Source organism: Malurus melanocephalus, unplaced genomic scaffold, assembly GCF_030028575.1.
Source record: "Malurus melanocephalus ecotype Western Australia unplaced genomic scaffold, MMel_1.1 scaffold_209, whole genome shotgun sequence".
Lineage (NCBI taxonomy): Eukaryota > Metazoa > Chordata > Aves > Passeriformes > Maluridae > Malurus > Malurus melanocephalus.
In genome coordinates this window covers 892922-907580 of record NW_026623441.1, presented here as the reverse complement: position 1 = coordinate 907580, position 14659 = coordinate 892922, and the positions used below count along the sequence as shown (strand labels likewise).

The window sequence follows — 14659 nt, the reverse complement described above, 5'->3', positions numbered from 1 at the left end:
TTTTTTTTTGTTCTTTCCTTTACAAGCCCTCTACCATAAATTTTCTTTCTTTCTGGTTATTTGTGAACCCTGGAGTATCAAGATTTCTTGAAACTGTGGTTGGGCAGTACTTGAAGATTCATAACCAGGATACTGTTCTGAAGACTGAGAACCTGACATCCTGTTAGTGTTAATTAATTTTTTTTGTGACAATTGAGAATTTTTTTTTTTTTTAATAAACAGCAGAAAGGGTTAAAACTATTAAATTACATGAACTAGGTGCTTCACCTCCTGACAGCTGGCTATAAAGTGATGTTCTCAGAAAAAACTCCAGGTGAGGACAGGAATTCACTAAAATTAGACACTGGCCATTGCTTTTGAATGCTTTCCAATTATCTGTGATAGTTTGGAACTACCTCTCTTAATAAATTTAGTGGCCTGATGGACTGAAGCTGGAAATGCAAAAGCTTTTCTGGGCAGATACAAAGTGGGATCACTGAGTGCAATCAAACAGCAGCTTGCAAAAGCGTCTTTGACCCAGGAGTTTAGGTTAAACTGGAGTGGAGGAGTTTATATTATAATAATGTACATACAGCAGAAGAAGACTAAGGCTAGTCTGGATTGGGATATTTTATCTTTACGAAAATCAAGGGATGGAATTRCAGTCCTCTTCGGGAGCCAAAAACACAGCCCTGAACCACTTCTGCCACTCAGAGTTGGCAACTTTAATCTGTTTTTATCTTCAGCTCCTAGAGAGCAGCTTCTCACATGCATTCCCATCAATACAGACACAGAAACTTTTGAATTATGGGTACCTAAAATGATGGGTCCTTAAATAAATAGTGACCCCTTAAAAGAGGTGAGCCARACTAATACACTTGATTGAATTAGAACTATTAATCACAATTCTTGGGTTTCCTATTTCTTTCCACTACTTGTAGCTTTTTCTGAACAGTGTTGAGTATTCTTTTCTCCATTTCAAGAAGCTTTTTTAGCAGTGTTACAGCAAGCTACTCCCACTGTTTACATCTTCCRTAATGTTTAGTTAACCCTGTGCTGGCTGCTGCTTCTTGTGCTGTTGTATTAGACCCAAATATTTGGAGTTTTGGGCATCATGCTCATGGTGCGTTTGGTTAAATCTGAACAGACAGTCACACAGAAATGGAAATCTGGAGATGGAGACTTTCCCTTTCCAGCGTGCTTTGTCCTGACTCTACCATATATGCTGATACCCATGAGTTTTTATCCCTTTAACAGCAGGAGTAGGAAACCACTCTCCACCTGTGTTTGATACAAACTATTGCAAAGATTGTACAGTATAAAAGATTATATATAGCCCTGGTCAGTGTTGGTTTTGGATTTACCTTGTGTATGCCACATCCACCACAAATGTAATGCTCACTGTGTTGACTCTACTATGTCCTGCAAAGGCTGAGAGTTAAGAAACCCTGCCTTTGAGACTGTGTGTTGGAAGTCCYGCAGGTCTGAGAACATGTTTTAAGTTAAATGTACTAAAGCCTAAATGTACATGCCAGGCAGACATGTTAGAAGGAAGTTGCTACAGCTGGCTCTTTAGCAGCCTTGCCCAAGAGAAATGTTCCAAGGGACACGATGCAGGTCCAGCTCACAGCTGTGCATCCCTCCCCTCCACAGCACAGACACTGCCTGCTGTAGACAAGGAAAGGGGCCTTTGCTACTCAGGGAAGCAGCTGCATTTTTGGCAGTAGGACACGACCTGTGAACACACAGGAACATGCAGGAACAGAAGGGTTTGCAGGCCAGGGAAACCACTACACAACTCGTTTTGCCTAGAAGAGTGCCCATCTCCAGTCCATGTATCCAAGTGTAGAAAACCAACAAATGCCAACCTCTCAAGGACAGAGCGAAGTGATGTTTTTGCAGAGGATTAGGAATGATGACCAAGTAGTCCATAGGGCTGAAATATTTGCACATGCTCAGGACCATTCCACAGAGGCGAGCACATCTTCATCTTTCATCATGTGGGCTTCATTGGAAATTCTCCTGGTTTCGTCAGTCATAGCTCCATAATAAACAAGGGGGAGGATGAATGTGCCAAATATTCTGGCCACGTTCACACTGATCTTGGCAGCTCTGGCTAATAGAGAATGATATTAAGACATCCTGYATTTATGTGCATGTGGACTGAGCAAACATGCAATGTGGCCGTAACAAGTGCTGACAAAATATCCTTATTCCAGTTCAATCCATCAGCCCTCCCTCTGTGTCTGATTGTCTCTGTGGCTACTTCTTAGTAAAAGTGTTTGKAAAGCAAGAGCTTCCTTCATTTTTGGCAGATAATTTTATAATAATATTTCAGTAATTAAGGACAGAATTCAGTTAATAGCTAGAGAAGGCATTTTAATTTATTCAATCTGCTTTTAAATGTCAGCAGTGAYTGCACATTTGAAGTTCTGGTGGACAACTGATTCCATAACCCCCAGGCATAATTAACCTGCAATCAGAGTAAGACAAGTCAAATAACCTACAGAGGTGGGTCTTCATAAATTATTAGAAAGGTAAAGCAAAAAACCAGCTAGCAATGGCCACCCAACACTAAAATAAATTTAAAATCATTAATAGAAACTAATAACTAATTCCACTACAGCTTTGTTCTTTGACATTTAGCTTTTACTAAGCAGAATGTATTGGAAAGGATACTTGGGCCACACCATGAGCTTAGAAGTAGGAGCCAGACCTCGGAATTTTGCCAGTGGGATTTCAAAAACAAAAGTAGCAACAGGCAGAAACCAAGAATTTCAACTCCTTTGCTCTCAATGGGCAAAAATATTCCTTCCTTGTTTACTTTTTCTATCCAGAAAAACAAATAAACAAWTTTTTAARAAAACCTAACTCAAACCCAGCCACAACGTTCTGCAGGTGACCTTCATATGCTTTTTGCAATGTAGGAGGAGGTTGGAGGGAGGGGGAAGAGAAGCAGTAACTTTCATGTGTCTTTTTGTAGTAATCACCTATGTTAACCCCATTGTTAGTGCTGTGATGCCTATTTTCCATCTTCACACCACGTAAGATGTCTGGAGTCCTTTGAAACGGAGATAAGTCACTTGCACCTCAAGGGCACTACAATATTAGCTGTATCTAGCTGCATTTAAACATTGCAACTGCTTTTTGATCCAAAGAGAGAATAACAAAATAACTTTTTGAAACCTCACTCATAGGGGAGAGCCACTTTCTGAGTCAGTGCTACCACCTTTGAGCAATACCTGACTTCCAGACAAGTGTTGCTTCTCTATAACCACTTGATTGCCCCAACACCAAACATTTCAGAGAAGGGAGAATCAGATTGCTGAGGAATGATGAACCCAAAAAGCAAGAAACTGAAAAAATAAAAATACCCCCCCCCCCCCCGTAGTTTATAATAAACACACATTAAWATAACATTTCGGTTCMTTTGAGAATAGTGGGTCTGAACAATTTCAAATTCTGAAAGCAGAGAGTGGGAACCAGAAATGTTCCAAGATGACATAAGAATCTGGCAAGTTTACCTGTGCTCTGCTTCTTCTAGAAACAAACGTGGAACTTTCCATCAAAGAGAGGGAAGAAATTTCCTTTATTTTTCCTCTTTTGGTTTTGTCTCTTATAGCCTGCTGTTGTAAGGAAACATCACCCYTTCAAGCTCTATGAAATACCTGGTGTTATTCTTCCACTTGGGAATGCATAGCATTTTCATAGAATTTCAGATGTCACAATATTTGATCACTATAACAAGTAACTGTTAAAGGGAGCCAGATGGAAAGTGTAGAAGTTTCCAGCTTAAATAWTGAACAAAAAACCTCACCAAAACTGGCTTAAATTGATGTCCATTTGTGTTGTAACAATCTATGTTTGTTCCATTTTATGTATTCAATTTCAACTTTCCAATTGGAAAACTTCAAAAGAAAAAAAAAATTATGGAAATTCTTATTTATCAGTAAATCCCAGTTTTACTGAAAAAATAAAGGGATAAAAACTTAGCATATAATTACAACATTAATTGCCACAAAGTGCCAAACTCTCTGATATAAATAGGATCCTAAATTCTGTTTATGCACCTCACTACCAATGAAATCTACATGTGTGGAGCCCTTTGGCTATATACTACAGGGCAGAGATTATTAATTTAAACCAGCATTTTTTTTTTTTTTTAAATTGGACTGTGAGCATCACTGGCTCAAGTGTCTCAGGGGATTGAAATTTCAGCCATACTGCACTGAGAATTTTTACAAATATTTGATAAGCTAGCATGACATGTGGTAAGAACCCAAAGGATGAAAGATGCAAGACAATGCAACATGATTGGAAATGGAGGAGCAACAAGGCGAATGAAAAGCTTCATTTATASAATAATGAGAGGCACCAGCACACCCACTTGTTTTCTCTGCTTTTTTCCAGCCTTTCCCTTTCTCCCTACAAACAAGCAAGCACCACCCTTACCATCTTCTGTAAAAGACACTGTCCTAGTCCTAAATATTTATATATATATAAATATATATATGTATAAATGCAGAGGGAAACTTGGTTGTTTCTATTTTGCTGGTGCAATCCATATGCTCTTTTTCCATATCTGCTTCTTTGAACTTTTTTTCTGCATAACCCACTTTTCTCCAATATGAAGGTTTCTTGCAAAACCTTGTCCTACTTGAGAAACCCTCCTATTTGTAGACATTCTTTTTCGTYCTTTTTCTGCAACTACCCCTCTCCCAGTCAAGTTCTGGAATGTTTCTTTCCCTCTGGGCTTGGTATTCCTTTATCTCTTCTCAGAGGCAGAAATYACTTCATCATCCCTGAATGCAGGACACTAGGAACATGTAGACATGAGAACTATGCTGTTTCTTACACGAAAGTATTCCCAGGCTTCTTACTAAATATTGTGGTCCTCTGTAACAGAAACAAAGGCAGCCAATATGCTAATATCATGGTGATTCTCCAGTAGTTCCCATCTGACTGGAATTATCCTGAAAGACACATTCCCAAGCTTAAGTAGCAGAAGAAAGCTCCAGAGATGAGAGACAGGAGCATTTCCCTSAGGCCCAGACCCCATTCCATCATTCCAAACCCTTCTTGATACTATAGATGTTTATGCTTTAATATTAAATAACACTTTTTAAAATAAAGAACCTTCTCTTCATACTTTAATTTCCATGAAGCTTGAGCAAGAAACTTTTTTATAAGAATCAGCCAAGCTTTACAAGCCTCACTGTTCAAAAAGCAGTGCAAGTTTTTCTCAGATTTGCAGGGCCAGCTCACATCCCACAAGCAAAACCAGCCTTTGCTTTTCCCTGTCAATTTCCCAAGCCCATTTGTCAAGGTTGGTTTCATTTTCTTAACTATATAGAGATGTTAGAGAAATGAAAAATCTGTTTAGATGTATTTTACTTTACTTKAATAACAAACCAAGAAGGGAAGGGAACTGAGAAAATGAGAATTCCTTTGTGTGAAGACACCTGAATCTAAAACCAAAATATTCTGTAGAAACCAACCACCTCTATTTTAAGGTAACAAAATATTCAGGACTGCAGATCATATGCTTCTCATTTCCCTGTGTCTGCTCTTAAACTTTGGAATAAGATCAGGTAAAATTGATTTTTTTTTTGAGAAAATAGCAAAACCAAATCACCCCACTTCATATTCACAGTTTAACCACATGTCAACCTTAAAACACTTGTGATTTCTAGCCTGTACCTATCACATAGGTTAATAACTAATCTCTAGAGGACTGGAACAATGGCTCCTTTCATTTTTAACCAAATTTTAGGCAACAGTTTCACCTGAGGGGCAATAACTGGGGAATTATTTTTTCAGAGACTCAGCCATAGCAGGGCAGGGGCAGAGAAGGAATGCCAGCTGAAGAAGAGGCTGATTCTGCTTCAGTGTCTAGTTCATGGCTTCCATATGCTGCTGGAGGACCATGTGGCTATGGAGAACAAACCACACACTCCTAGAAGTCAATTCACTGCTGGACATCTCAGCCATAAACGCTGTGTGAAAGGTAATGTCAAACACTACTGGGCTGCAATGTGCCCATCTACTCAAWCACAGCAAAAATCAGAAGACACTCCACCCACATGTTGCAGGASATATTAACTCCATGTATCATGCTGACCTGCAAGTTCATATCACGATATCTGGGAGAAGTCTGGACAGTTCATCCAAGTCACCTAAATAGTTTGTTTCAGGAGCAGAGAGCTAGATTGGGAAATGATGTTTTGTGACACCCTCCTACACAGGAGCTGTACAGTAGCCTGACCCAYTGCTGGTTACAGAAAGCCAGCCCTATGGAGCAGAATATCAGGAGTGCTCATCAGATGTTTCTGGCAACTACCTGCCAACTGTGTTGCACATGGACAACCTCATTAAATTCAATTAAGCAATCTTGCAGTTGTGAGCAGAGCAGATACCCTGGCTGGGATTTGAACAATTGGGATTCGTATCGCATATGCCTCCAGCCAAGCCCAGAATTTGGATTCAACATATTTTAAAAACAGCACATGCACACACCGCAGGACTCAAAAGTCCAAGTTAGAAGTTGTAGTCCTTTTTTTTAGATCACCTGATGGCTGATGGGCACTGCTTTTCCCAATGAAGTTATACCTTGTAGGCATGCTGACTTTGGTGGAAAGAGGAATTGGAGGGAAAACCAAACATAGCAACAAACCATGGAACCGTTATTCACTGTCTGATGGCAAGGAACAGGCATAGCTGCCTTTGAAAGTGCACACCTAGCCACATAATCATTCTTCAATTGMTTCTTAATGCAAAGGATAAAGCCTTTCACCTCCTTTCAGCCTTTTCCCATGGCCAACACTACTGTTCTGTAATAACTCATCTCTGAGTAACAAAGTAAACAGCATTACAAAATAATTTCTGAAGCCAAATATCTGATAAAGATGATTAATGCCTCATGAAATGCCCAAGTCATATTTGCAATAATTGCAATATTTGAGATGGATAAGAGAAGAGAATTATAGGATTTGCTGTAAGGCTAAGTTATCTACAGGAAGTTCATGTGAAAGTCACGCTACCGTCTAACTGGCTGGTACCTGCCAGGCATACTCCTTAACAGTTGGCTTACTTGTTTTCTGGATTTTAAAACCAGAATAGGTAGAGTTTGAGACAGATTTTTTAATGCTACCTTCATAAATAAATACCCTCATTCCTGAGAGAGACTGTATTCATCTAGAAAYTGCTGCACAAATACAGGAATCCTTCCCAGTGGATACAGTTTTGGGGTATTCTTGAATGGGTGCCCAAACCAAAATTTCACAATGTTTGTTCAAGACAAAGTTTGCCAGCAAGTACAATGTTCTTCCAAAGAAAAGTGACGTATTTCTTGCTCTGAACAACTTACGTGGATATGTTCTGTAGTTTCCCAGCAYGACAAAAATCAAAACGTTTAGCACATGCTTTGGGGGAAAGAAGACTGAAAGGCACGGTCTTAGAGGGCTTCAACCACTTCACATTATATAGTCCATAAACTGCAAAGAGAATTATGGACAACTTCCTTTATTTTCCTATGATGGGATAAAGAAACTCTTCTSTTTATAATCATAGATTGTCCTGGTAACCAGCTAACACATAACATGATAACATTTGATGAAAAAACAATAGGAAAGAGAAGATAGTACTGTTGGCAGTCACCCACTCCAGAGTTCTCATATTTATTCAAGCAAAATTATTATTATAATTATTACATAATTTTGTTAATAATGACTGAACACTTTGTAAGGATTGTTAAAAGCTAAATTCACAACCGGAGTTGTTCAGACTGGACATAACTGTTTTGTTTTGCTTTCATGTTGCCTTAAGGTTCTTTCTTATAGACAGTCGCTTCTCTGGTGCTAATGAAAAGCCTTGCTGCAAATACTCCAATTTAATTATTATTCTATGACCACTCCTATACCCCCCAGCCCCAAATTGCACCAACATGAACACTGGTGGCAAACAAGCACAAACAAGGCATGAAAAAGGTCAAAGAAAATTTGTTTTCAACTTTAAATAAGTATTTCTGTAAAACTCTTCTGARCACCTGATGAGTCCTTATAGCCCCTAGGATTTTCTGTACTCCTGCAAACTGCTCATTTCACATGAAGAGGCAAGGAGGAAGTGTCTAGAAGARGAAAGCTAGCACTGAGGAAGATCCTTCTCCAGCCTTTCGCACACCTATAATGTGGTGTGTCTTGAACAGTCACAGCGTAGCAGGGGAGGAATATGGGCAAACTCTTCCCTCCATTTCCAGGGCAAACAAGTAGAAACAGGGAAATGCCYTGCAGGTCCAACCGAGCACAGGTGGGTGTACAGGGGATATGGCTGAGCCACCACACTCTGTTTTGCACAAGTCAGTTTTTGTAGCAGGCTACACAGTCACCTGTTTCTTAAGGTGTGCTGCAATATCCAGTCTCTTACAGCTGCCAGCAAAGAGCCTGGTGGTTTAGCACATTCAGACTTATTTCCARACTTTTTTTACCCACCAGAAGACTCAGAGACACCATTACTTGAGGCCCTTTTTGTGACTGCAGAATCCCGGAGCAGGATTGGAGCACGCCTTGCTCCAAAGGCTGACCACTGAGGGCAAAGCACAGTTGCCAGCACTTCTCTGTCCGGTCACCACAAGCACTATGGCAGGAGAAACCAACAGAGTTGGCATGACCTTCATCTGCTTTTCTGGTGCTCCTCTCATYGATTCTCCAGAATGTCCTTGAATAAATCCCGCTTTCTTCCTTGTCAGTAAAGAGGGAAGCTGGTCTAAAATCAGCTTAGTCATGGTCACTGGTGCAGTTGCCCAGCGCTTGCTGAAACAAGGGGAACTCTTTATTACCCACACCCAATCTGATATTTCACTACCCTGGCCTATAACGACACATATTTGGAAGTACTTGCCAAGAGTGACAATTTTGCTAACAAATGTTTTGACAGAGGAACATTAGAAAACAAGCAAGTCCAAAAACCTGCAGTAAATGAGACTTCAGAAATTACAATATTTCTGTTATTTACAAGGAGCAAATAACCTCATCTGTGTCAGGAACAAATAGAAATCAGCCTCCAGCCTTCACAAATGAATAATCATGTGTAGAAAACAGCGTTTTTGTTAAAAAGTAAAGATGCAATTTGCAATTAACTAAGGAACAAGAACTATTTCTTCTGGAGCCAACCTATTGAGGTTTTCAAAACTGGCTTATTCTGATCTCATCTGTTTCCCCATGGGCAAAGAAGCCGATCTTCAGCTTTCCTGTTGCAGATCAAAGTGACGACTACAAATGTTAGTAAAACAAAGTCTCCCCTAGTCTTGGGCAAAACAGGATAAAAAACAAACAAGCAAAAACTTCTGCACAAGGATATAGGACAAAATGGGAGATTCCTTCTGCCACGCTAAGAAGGCTGAACATCTACTAAATCTTGGATTTCAACAAGTACAACAATATTTTGATAGGAGACTGGCTACCATATATACGTCAATACTCTGGGGAATCCAATTTTCATTTTCCTTCCTKTTCAAGGGACAGTTGTTCATATATTTATTTGCATTGCCATAATGTGGAGATGCAGGCTGTGATCAGAGCTCCATTGTGTAAGGTGCTGTACACATAGTTTATCAAAACAGCCTCCGCTTCAGAGACCCTCCAGTCTAAACAGGGAAATTCTAGAAGTCCCAAGGGGAAACAAAAGCTTGTAAGGTTTCCAAGAGAGAACCAGAAAGTCTTTGGAAAAGCATCTTTGGGTGGCATTTCACACTAAGCGGAAATCTTGATGTTCTCATTTCAGTGATATATTTCCTTGGGTTWGTGTCATTAGGAGTCTTCCCCGTATTTTCTCAGCAATTTGATCAAAATAGTTGCAGATAATAAAACGGAGGCCTGAAGTTTGCACCCTAACCAGAGTACCTCTCTATCAGAGATTCACTGTTTAATTAACCCTCAAAATGCATTTTCAAACATCAGGTGCCAGAAGTTCCTCATTTTCTCTTCATCTGCAGACGTTACTAACTAACTCCTTGTTACTCCCTACTTGTCACTTCTTTCTTGAAGATTAAGAGAACTTGGAAAAACGCAGAAAACTTGTCCACATGACTCAAATGAGGGAGAGAGCAATAAAAATTCTCAAGGTAAATCCACCAGGGTATTTTCAAAATTAGGGCCTGAAATATCTKGAGAAGGACACACTTTGAAAAGAACCTTTTCAAAGAAAATGATTCCCWGATTTGTTTATGCAAAAAAGGAGAGCAAAACAAGAGAAACAGGTGTATTCCTATATATATTGCTCAGAGACAAAATTATTAAATATAAGGCACAATGAAATATCACCCTCTAAAAATAAATGAGTACCAGTAAAAGAAGTGTGGGTATTTTGAGCAGAAAAGAAATAAAGGGTGGGCAAGAGACAAGGTGCTTAAGGAGATATGCTTTACTGGGAATGACACTGCTTGAGGGCATAATCCTCCTTCTTGGTTCTACAAAACAAAAGGATCAAGCAGGGAACACAAAAACTTAAGGGTAACACCATGATGCTTACCTTCGTGTTCTTACAGAATCACAGCATCATGAAGCCCCTTGAGTTTTGAACCTCCTCTCTTTTCCCAGCAACAGTGCTCTCCCTTTGGTCTCTGAATTCAGGATTCTCTATGAGTCTGCAAAGAAAGAAAATATCTRAAAATATCTGAAAATATCCTTGCTCCTCGGCTGTGTGGTCAGTAGAGTTTCATCACTTAAAAATTATTTCTCCTAAAGGGACTCTAGATATGCATTAAACTTCAGCCCTACATCTTGGTGAGAAGTGGAGCTCTCATAAGGAGTGTTACTTCTTCTGAATGTGATGGAGGACAGGGTGAGAAAGAGGAGAAAATGAAAAAGCAGCACATTTGTCGCTGGTTATTCAGACCAAGCTACACCCCCTTAGCYTTCAGTTGTGGACATAAGCAAAACATATTTTTATTCCTATACAGATACTGTGTCTAGATCAGTGGACAAAACTCTGACATGAAAGTTCACTGAATTATTGGAATTTAAGTGAGAACAAATTGTTAAAGACTCACGAGCAGTAGTTAACTGCTAGAAGATGTAAATGCTAGCCATTTTACCACTTTGGTAGTTAGGTTCTGATCTTATGTTTCAATTGCTGAACATAGTAAAAATACTTCATTAAGGTCAGATTGCAAGTGTTGTTTTTCTTCTAAGCAAATAATGGCATAATCTACTTTGGCACTGCTAGCTGTTTAACAGCACCACAAAGGATTTCTTTTTTTGTACACCATCTTCCAAGTTGCAAAAAATGTTAATCCCTGATGGAGCTGGAGGAGCTAATTTTGTAAAAAGCAGAACATGCCTGATTTAGTAAAGGGATTTCTGTTCTGAAGCTTTCAAATCTCTTGTTCACCTTCCTGTCAATCACTGAAGTGAATCAACCTTTTAGTGGAAGCAATGTCATCTAATCTGGTGAGGAAAAAAAGGGTATAAAAAAAGCTAGTTCAGCAATACAGCAGCCCAACGTGCTGTGTTCCAGACTTGAGACTCTAAATTCTTTAGTAGAGAAATGACCTTAAAAAGTACATAGATGCAAAAAGCTAAGGGAGGTGACAGCCCAAAATATTTGCAAGAAATGACAAGTCAAGGACCCAGCAGCAGGCAGGCTAACATCACCACTGTCAACTTCTGGTAGCCTTCCATTTCAAAGGACTGCAGAGTTTTTGAACAAAATCTGCGAAAGCATTCCATGTAGGTGTTTTTATAAATTTTGCTGACAACAAATTCCTGGACAGTGCCTTAGTGCTTTCCCTAACATGGAATGCAATACTCCTTCAAACCAGCTGCTTCACTCTTGTGTGACTGAATTCTTAAGACATGGCTTCTAGGAGTTTTGTTTTCATTTTTGTGGGGAGTTTTTTGTGATTGGTTGGTTGGTTAGGTTTTTTTTTAAACTTGAACTCTGATAAGTGAATTGAGTCTAAAATATGCTGAATGCTTAAGCCACTGCCATTCAAGTGGAGCTAGAGATTTGATCTGGAGCAATAAATTACTGAAATTTTAAAAATCACTGGAAAAAAAACCACTGGCATATTAACAAAGTACTGTAGAAATAAAAACATGGAATCTCATACTTTAGTCTCTATTACTTCACCACTCTTCATGTGACCATGTCATTTCTCCCTGGAGCATTAACTGGATCTACAATACAATCTATACAGTAGAGAAAGAGGTTCCTATGCTTTGGATCAGCTATTCTAATCTAGGAAATTATATTTTTGTAGTGACATTTTAAGGTTTTAAGAAACATGCAGCCTTTGTTATAACTTCTACAGGAATAAACTTCAACTCTAAATTTACCAAATTAAACCTGTTATTACCAAGGACCGCAATGAAGAGAGATATTCATTCGATATGCTTTTCACTAGGGTCGGGGACTAAGGTCATGRTTTATGGTCGTTTCTTATGTAATGAACATGCAAGATGCAAAAGGATTCCGTTTTAGGACAGAATCAAAATGAGCTATTTAATATACTAAAAGCTAGTGCATACTGTGTCGCAAGTCAACAATATTCCACTGTGGCATCTGCTGCCTAGGCCATTAAATAAATTAAAAGGATTGAGTTTCAAAAATAACCTGTGAGCTATTGAGAAACAATTTCTGCATCCCCAACCTGTCTATTACCAACTGCATGAAGATTAGGGTAGCCTGAAACCCTCTCTTGGTTGCACACKGGGTGGGAACATGCACCTCAAGCCTTCCAGCCTAAATATGAGGTTCTTATGAGYTTGAACCACCAAATAAAGCTCTTCACCTCCTTCAGCTTCACACAAAGACCACATAATGCTGAGTACCCACAAATCAGGCTGGCTGCAAAACTTGCACAAGTTGATGCAAAAAAAGAAGTTAATACTGCTCACATCTTGTAGACTGCACGGAAATAAACTGTTATCTGCCCAGCTACTGGCAGTGGCAAAAATTTCCCACCTGCAGGTTTCCTGCATGTTTTGTTGTTTTTTTCTTTTTTTGTTCTGGTATTTCTTAGCTTATTATGTGGTAATTGATTACCACCACTGTGGAGATAAAATAGCTATTGCCTGGCAAGTGCAGAAAAATTGCAGGGATAATTAATTAATGTTTTAGTATACAAATAAGACATTCCTTTACAACTGGAATTTTTCAGAGCATTGTATAATTATACAAAAACTTAATCGTGGTTCAGGAAATCTCACCACCACRAATCATGGGAGGCTGGAAGCGCATATTTGCCCTTTCCATACACTACTTCCTTGGACACCCACATTGGAAACCTTTGGAGACAGMATTTAAGGCTAGAAGAAAACATAGTCTGGCATGGCACAGCCATTCCTTTGTGTAAGAGAGCACAACTTCAGAAAGATGTTTTTACATTATTTATTTTCTCATCTCCAAATGCCAGTTCTAGGTTGCTCTTCCATTAGGTGTACAACATGAAAGTAGATTCAGGGCTAGAGGAAAGGTTACTGAACAGGAAGCTTGATCCCACTGGATCATACACAGCCAGATTCTTGATTCTAGTAATGGCTGAATTCAGCTCCAGGAAAAATGACAGCATAGACAGTGTGATAAAAAACAGCCCAGGGATCCCTTTATGAGGTAAAAAATGAAGGAACCTGAAATAGCATGTGTGGAAAGGAAGACTGGGCATTGTCCTGGTCTTGAGTTTTTTTTATAGTTGATTATTTCCTCCACAAAAAAAAAAATCAGTTATTTTATAATAACAATCCACCAAGAAATAAAGATTCTTGTTATTCAATATTTTCCACTCCTGGGAAAAACAGAGTTTGGTGTTTTAAGACATATCCAGTTCCTTCAGTGGATCGTATTTTCTTCTCCATCAGCTGCCACAGTCACTTCACTTACTGGCTTGAATTCTGCATTTTTCTGCAAGCACCAGTTCCTGCAATCTCTTAACACTTCACATTGGTAAGCCTGTCTAAACCTAGTATGAAAAAGAGAAAATCTGGAAGACTAGGAAAATAATCCTCCAAGTTTAAGAAAATTATTGCTTTTTAGTTTTGATAAAAAATTGCCATTGCCTTTCTATTAAAAAAAAACCCAAACAAACAAAATAAAACCAAACAAACAAGTAAAAGAAGCCTGGAAAACAAAATTACAGACTTGTGTCTCAAATAGTTACCACTGATGCTTATCCAGGCTTTGAAGGATGGTTTTTCCATGATCCCATAGCTCAGAAAGTCTTTCTTCTTACAAGTGTCACATAAAAAAAAAACCATTTGTGATGGTACTTTTCCTTGTGACTAACTTCTTTTTTCCTCTGCACATTGATTTTAGAAAAGCTGAAAAGCTGTAGGAACTTCTCTTTGAAAATTCTATTCCTCCATCAAATTTAGCTAAAACAATGAGTTCAAAAGTTTCCAGGAGGGTTGTTCAAATGGATATAGCACACAAGTCTACAGGCCCACAGGCAGTAGTTTTGGCTCAGGTCTCTAAGAAATACAGAAAGAGAAGAAATCSATGCTGAAAGGGAGGCTGGGAGTCCTCTGCTGAACTGGGCTGAGAGCATTAAATGGTCAGGCCATCAGACAAGAAGYGACACAGGGTTTACGTAACCCAGGTCTACCGCCAGCAGGAGCAACAACCAGGAAATGAGCGGGTGGGAGGAGAAAAGGAACAAAAGGAAAGAAAAGAAAAAAAAAAAGGGCTT

The 14659-nt window shown here is 39.1% G+C and overlaps 1 long non-coding RNA gene across 4 annotated transcripts in view; it reads right to left on the bottom strand.

Annotated features, from left to right (window-relative positions):
* LOC130578073 (uncharacterized) overlaps nucleotides 1–14659 on the bottom strand; it is a 194596-nt gene that overhangs the window by 85665 nt on the left and 94272 nt on the right. For all 4 annotated transcript variants that reach the window (XR_008965844.1, XR_008965842.1, XR_008965845.1 and 1 more), the window contains exon 2: nucleotides 10504–10618. This is a non-coding gene — a long non-coding RNA (uncharacterized LOC130578073). The remainder of the gene's footprint in view (nucleotides 1–10503; nucleotides 10619–14659) is intronic.